This window comes from Callorhinus ursinus, unplaced genomic scaffold, assembly GCF_003265705.2.
Source record: "Callorhinus ursinus isolate GAN/ISIS: 27379988/994484 unplaced genomic scaffold, GSC_fseal_2.0 scaffold35, whole genome shotgun sequence".
Taxonomy (NCBI): Eukaryota; Metazoa; Chordata; class Mammalia; order Carnivora; family Otariidae; genus Callorhinus; species Callorhinus ursinus.
Window position 1 is genome coordinate 4,058,370 of NW_027397097.1, and position 6,228 is coordinate 4,064,597.

Below are 6,228 nucleotides of genomic sequence, written 5' to 3' on the forward strand. Positions count from 1 at the left end.
TGACTGACCACGCGGAAAGAGATTTTAAAGATTATTTAGAATCTAGATTCTAGGCCAACTCCTGCATTTTGTAGATGGGGAAACTGAAGCTCCAAGAGGGAAGGTGACTTGCCCAAAATGGCAGGACAAGTGAAGGGCAGAACTCCGATGAGAACCGGGGTCTTTAGGGGCATGTGCCGTTCGGGTGCTCTTTCCACTACCAATAGCAACATTCCCTGGCATCTGAGTTGTGCATCACACCAAACACAGTCTCCTCATGTTCTGGGGTGTCAGGTCCTCTAACTCTGCAGATTCTCACCAATCAAGAATCTGGTAAGGGGGGGGAAGTTGGCATGTTTTGGAGGAGGAGTTAACCTTCCTTTATAATCTCATCTCCTGTGGTCCTTTCTGCTCCAGACGTACTCCTGTTCCCCCAAACAAGCCAGGAGCACTCTCAGAGTGTAGACACTCTGTTGCTATTTCCTGCACATTAACAGGTTCTTCCTGAATGTTCCTTTTTTTTTTTTAAGTAAATTCTATGCCCAACGTGGGGCTTGAACTCATCACCCTGAGATCAAGAGTCGAATGCTTTACCAACTGAGCCAGCCAGGTGCCCCATCCCTAAATGTTCTTGACTTGAACTCACAGGTGTCTAAGTTGGGGGTGGAGGTGTAAAGCTATGATCTGAAGAATGAACTGGGCATCTTAGGTTTTCTTTCAGGTTTCTCTGGGGAAAAGAGAAACTCCACCATTGGTTCTTTTGGGTTCCCCACTGCTCTGTTTCAGCTACTCTTTCAGAATGAATGTTTTAAGTGCCTGGGAATGTAGTAAAGAGAGGCAAGGCGGGGAAAAGTCACACAAAGAAGATAGGGAGGGGATCCAAAGACAACCCCTGGGACCACACAGTTTTGCCACTGGTCCCTCAGGTGGTCTTATCACTACCATTGACTGGGGAGCCAGTGGAGTGGGAGAAGAGTTAAAGGACTGGACCTTAACAAAGAGTTGGGAGGAGACACCGGAATAAAATCTGAGCTGGAAGGGATCTTAATAATCATGTTGTTGGTACAAACCCCATTCAACCAGAGGAAAGTAGAGCACCCCCTCCCTGAGAAAGCACCTGCACAAGGTCTCAGTCCAGGGGTAGAGTTGGGACCACAAATAGGTATCCTGTCCACAGACCGTTCTACTTTTAGTTCCCTGTTGCCTGTAGGACAATCTAACCTCCTCAGATCATCATTTAAGCCTCTTTGGATGTGACCCTGCCTCTAGCCCCATCTCACCACAGCTCTCCCAAGTACGCTGTGCCACATGATACTGCACTGCAGGCCATTCTCCAAACATTCCTTGCACTTGCACACTTCATGCCTTTGTTTATGCTATTTTCTTAGGCAGAGGAGTTCCCTTCCTCTTTTTATCTTCCTGGTGAACTCCTATTCATCCTTCAAGACCCAGCTCCAATGTCACCTCTGTAGACCCTCTCCTGAGACACCCCCCCTCTTCCCCACTCCCTAGACAATTAGTCTCTCCCTCTTGTCTGTTCCTAAAAGTGCTTTGCATAAAACCCTATTTGAGGACTGTGCTGTACTGAAAGTGTATATGTGTGTGTAGGTATCGATACCTATAAACATGTATGCTAAACTATGTGCTGTGAGGTGTGAGGGCAAGGACCTATACCTCATACATTTCTTTATTCCCTGGGCCGGAGCACATAGTAGGCACTCAAGAATATATGAATCAATGCCTCTTCTTATTAGACCATCGCCCATCCAGCACACACATACACATTCATGAAAACAGTTTACAGTGAGTACTTAAAAAGCAACTTCAAGTGCAGAAACATATACCATTTGGATTGGGAAAGGGGGGTGCTCAAAGAAAAGAAGCCATCTTGGTCAGGTGGAGAAGTGACTCAGGGGCAGAGGAATTCTAAGCCTTCTTTGGAAGCCCAGACATTCCCTGTACCTGAACCCCATTCAATTCAAAGGGCAAACATTCTTGGCCCCAAAACACTAGCAGGGGTTTTGCCACCCTCTTCCCTGTGTACCTACCCAGGGTGTGGCGACACACACCCACCCACTGCACACACACAGTCCAATTTCCAGTCACCCAGCCTGTGATCTTGCCTTTCACGTGTGCCTTTGATGGTTCCAGTCTTGGCTATGTGACCTTGAGCACTGCATTTATTTCCTCTGAAACTCATATATGAGATGGGGATAATTATCCCTGCCCTGTTTACCTTACATGGGGACTGGGGGAGACAACAGAGGGGAAGGTGTTTTAGAAATTGCCAAATATTATAGCAGCATAAGAGAGAATTATTGGGCAATCCGATTTCCTTTTCTATTTCCCTACCCCACCACCAGATTACCAGGAACAGCCATCCCTATGTTGCCCCTCCCTCCTCCCTTTGGTTCTCTTTCCTTGGGAGAAAGAAAGAGAGGTTCTTATGACTTTCTTCATTCTTAGACACGTTTTCCTCCTTCAAAAGCTTTCTTTGGGGCATAGTGGCACAGTAGGTTAAGCATCTGACTCTTGGTTTCAGCTCAAGTCCTGATCTCAGCGTCGTGAGATGAGCCCCCCCACCCATGCTCCTCACACAGAACAGTCTGCTTGAGATTCTTTCTCCCTCTCCCTTTGCCCCTCCTGCTCATGCTCTCTCTCTCTCTCTCTCTAAAATAAATAAACCTTAAAAAAAAGAAAGCCGGGCGCCTGGGTGGCTCAGATGGTTGAGCGTCTGCCTTCGGCTCAGGTCATGATCCCAGGGTCCTGGGATCGAGTCCCGCATCGGGCTCCCTGCTCCTTGGGAGCCTGCTTCTCCCTCTGCCTCTCTCTCTCTCTCTGTCTCTCATGAATAGATAAATAAAATCTTTAAGAAAAAAAAAAAAAGAAAGCCTTCCTTGTTTCTCATACTTTGATCAGCCCTATAGTCCCTTTCCATTTAGGGGTACCATTCAGTAGTCCTGTAGTTGATGGAGAACACACCAGAATTGGAATCAAGAGACATGCCCCTATTAGGCCATGTCTAGCCATGTGTCTTGGTTAAGTCACGTCTCCACTCTGGGCCTCAAGTTCCCCATCAGTAAGTTGGGGGCTTTGTCTTATCTCCCTCTTGGTAGGTATTTGGAGCATCCACCCATTTAGTTTATGGATAGAAATATGTTTTGAGATGTGTGGAGTGAGTGAGGGATGAAGGTTGTGGGTTATCTTAAGGAGTCAAGAAAATCTGAAAGCAGTTTCCATGCCTCAAGCAAGGGGCTCCTCCATTTGGAAACCAGCAAAGTGGATGGATACCAGGAGACAATGAGGGGCTTACACATTTACGATGCACCTTTGTAGATGAAGTGGAGAGAACCCTGGACTAGAAGTGAGGAGACTTGGGTTCGTTCTGCTTCTCTCTGGTTCCTGGTATGTTCCTGGGCAAGCTATCTCCCCTCTGGGCCTCAGCTTCCCCACAAGAGTGGGGAGGAGGGATACGAGGAGATACTCTTCATGGGCCCTCACACAAGGGTCTGTCTGAACTCATCTATTTTCTAGATAAGAGAATCCCAGGTCCAGACCCCTCTCCCCTTCATGTCACATGGAGTGTGCTGACAACAGGACCGAGAGGCCCATTTTACAGGTGGTGACCCAGGAAAAGAAAGTACAAAGCCTACAACGGGTAGGGGACTTGCACAGGTTTACACAGCCTCTTAACTAGAACCCAGTCTCCTGACTCCCACCCTAGACCCCTGTTATTAGCAACAGAGGGTGTCTTTGGGAGTCCCCAGGCGCGGGGCACAATGCAGTAGCGAATGGGCAAGTGGGCTCCGCGGAGCAAGCAGCTCCCGCCAAACAAGAAGATCGCGTGGGGTCTCCGAGGGCCATTTCTGCGTATGTGTTCGCTGCGGCCCCGCCGGTGTTCGCCTTGCGTATTTGTGGACCTGGAAAGAGCTTTCGAGCCGCCGTCCCGGCGCCCGTGGGTGCTGCTGCAAGCCCCCGTGGTTTTCAGGCTGGGAGTGCCAGGTGTCCAGCTCCGCATTCCCACGTGGGGCTCCGGGATCCCTGCAGCTCGGTTCTGGGGAGGTCCAGCTCCGTATGTGAGCCGCCCCCCACCTCCGGTCGGGGTTCTCAAGGGAGGCGGGAAGACCCATCACTTCTACCGCTGGCTGCAGCGCAGCCTTCCCGACCCTGCGAGTGCGCCTTACCTGCCTCTCGGGAAGACTCCGAGGGGCGCCCGGCTCTCGGTAGGACCCCGCACCCTGTGCTCCTCAGTGTCCCCGCACAGCTCCTCTCCGCGCTCCGGCTGCCGGTCCGCGCACAGCCGGCGCGCCCCCTCGGCTCCGAGCCCAGACCCGAGCGCTCCGCTCCCTTTAACCTTCCCCAGGGCGCCTCCTCCCCCGGCCCCGCCCACCGCCAGCACACCCACTTCTCCCCAAGTTGGCTTCGGGCGCCTCCGCCCAGCTACTTGGCCTCCCGCGGCGTGGGCTCCGACCCTTCCGTCTTGCAGCGCCTGCTTCCTGGACCGGAAACCGAGTGCCTCTCACTTTGCTTCAGCTTGCCCAGCCTGAGGCTGATCTCCCAAATGCCAGGCTGAGCGTTGGGTGCTGCTGGAATCAGGCTTTGCTAAGTGGCTGTGTGGTGGTGGGCAAGTCACTGCTCCTCACCCGGCCGTAGCGTCCTCGCTGTAAAATGGGTCAAGTTCCTGCATGCAAGCTTCTCACGGTGGTGGGTTGGGTCAGATGAGAGTGTAGAATCCAAGATATTAAAGCCGATGGTCCCTGGAGAAATCATCGGCTTCTCACACAAACCGTCTTTTCCAGACAGGAATGCAGAGGCCCAGTCTGGGCCTTATCAGAGCCCTCTTTAACAGCTTCCCGCCTGGGCATACTTAGTAATAAACCGAGACCAGTTCTTTCCCCTTGCAAACCAAGATCTGTTCCAGGATATCTGAGGCGCATACCCTTATCACGGAATCTCAGATTGTATTTAAGAAGTGCTGTCCTTGTAAAAAGACACCTCGTGGGGCGCCTGGGTGGCTCAGTTGGTTAAGCGACTGCCTTCGGCTCAGGTCATGATCCTGGAGTCCTGGGATCGAGTCCCACATCGGGCTCCCTGCTCGGCAGGGAGTCTGCTTCTCCCTCTGACCCTCTTCCTTCTCGTGCTCTCTCTCTCATTCTCTCTCTCTCAAATAAATAAATAAAATCTTTAAAAAAAATAATAAATAAAAAGACACCTCGTGGAGAGAATGCTGTACAAGATTGCAATTCTTTATCAAAACACATTACTTCCCTGTTGTTTCTGTGGTTACATATTTTGACCCATCTACTCCTTTTTCTCAGTCTGATTAATCACCTCTCAAGGAAGTCATCCTGACCCTGGGCATGAAGTGTCAAATTTCAGTCTGCCTAGGAATCACCTCAGAGCTCATTGTGGTAAAGCGGACTTTGGGTCCTGATCCAGAGGCTCTGATCCTGGAGCTCAGAAATTAGCATTAAAAAAAAAAAAAAAAGAGGTTCCCAAATGATCCTGATGCCAATGGTTCTTAAGATCAGCCCTGAGGCACAAGCCCTGGCTCAGGTAGGGCTCCTTCCCCCATTCTGCCCAGGGCCTTGCCATTTACTCTATAGGACTATTTATTACAGTTATCAAAAGTAACTCTTTGCCCCGGGGCGCCTGGGTGGCTCAGTCGTTGAGCGTCTGCCTTCTGCTTAGGTCATGATTCCAGGTCCTGGAATCAAGCCCCGCGTCGGGCTCCCTGCTCGGCGGGAAGCCTGCTTCTCCCTCTCCCACTCCCACTGCTTGTGTTCCCTCTCTTGATGTGTTTCTCTCTGTCAAATAAATAAATAAAATCTTAAAAAAAAAGTAACTATTTGCCCACCTCATCTACTAGATTGTGAGTTCTCTGAAGATAAGGATTTAGAATCATAGTCTTAGAATCACACCATCTTAGAGTTCTAGAATCATTTAGTGATAGAACCTGAGTTGGAAGGACTTTTGGAGTTATCTGGTCAAATCCCTTACCTAAACCTCCTCCGTATTCCATTTTTGACATGAGATTGTCCAGCTTCTCTTGTACACCTTTAGTGACAAGGAGCTCATTGCTTCCAAGGCAGCCAAGGCTGTGATTGTTCGGACGTTTTCATGTTTTAACAAAAACTGCCTCCTAGTTACTTCTACCCTTTGGTCCTTGTGCCCACTAGAGACACAAAGTATATGCCTAATTTCCGTTCCCTTTTTTGGTCCTTCAGAAACTTAAGGGCTGTCCTCCAC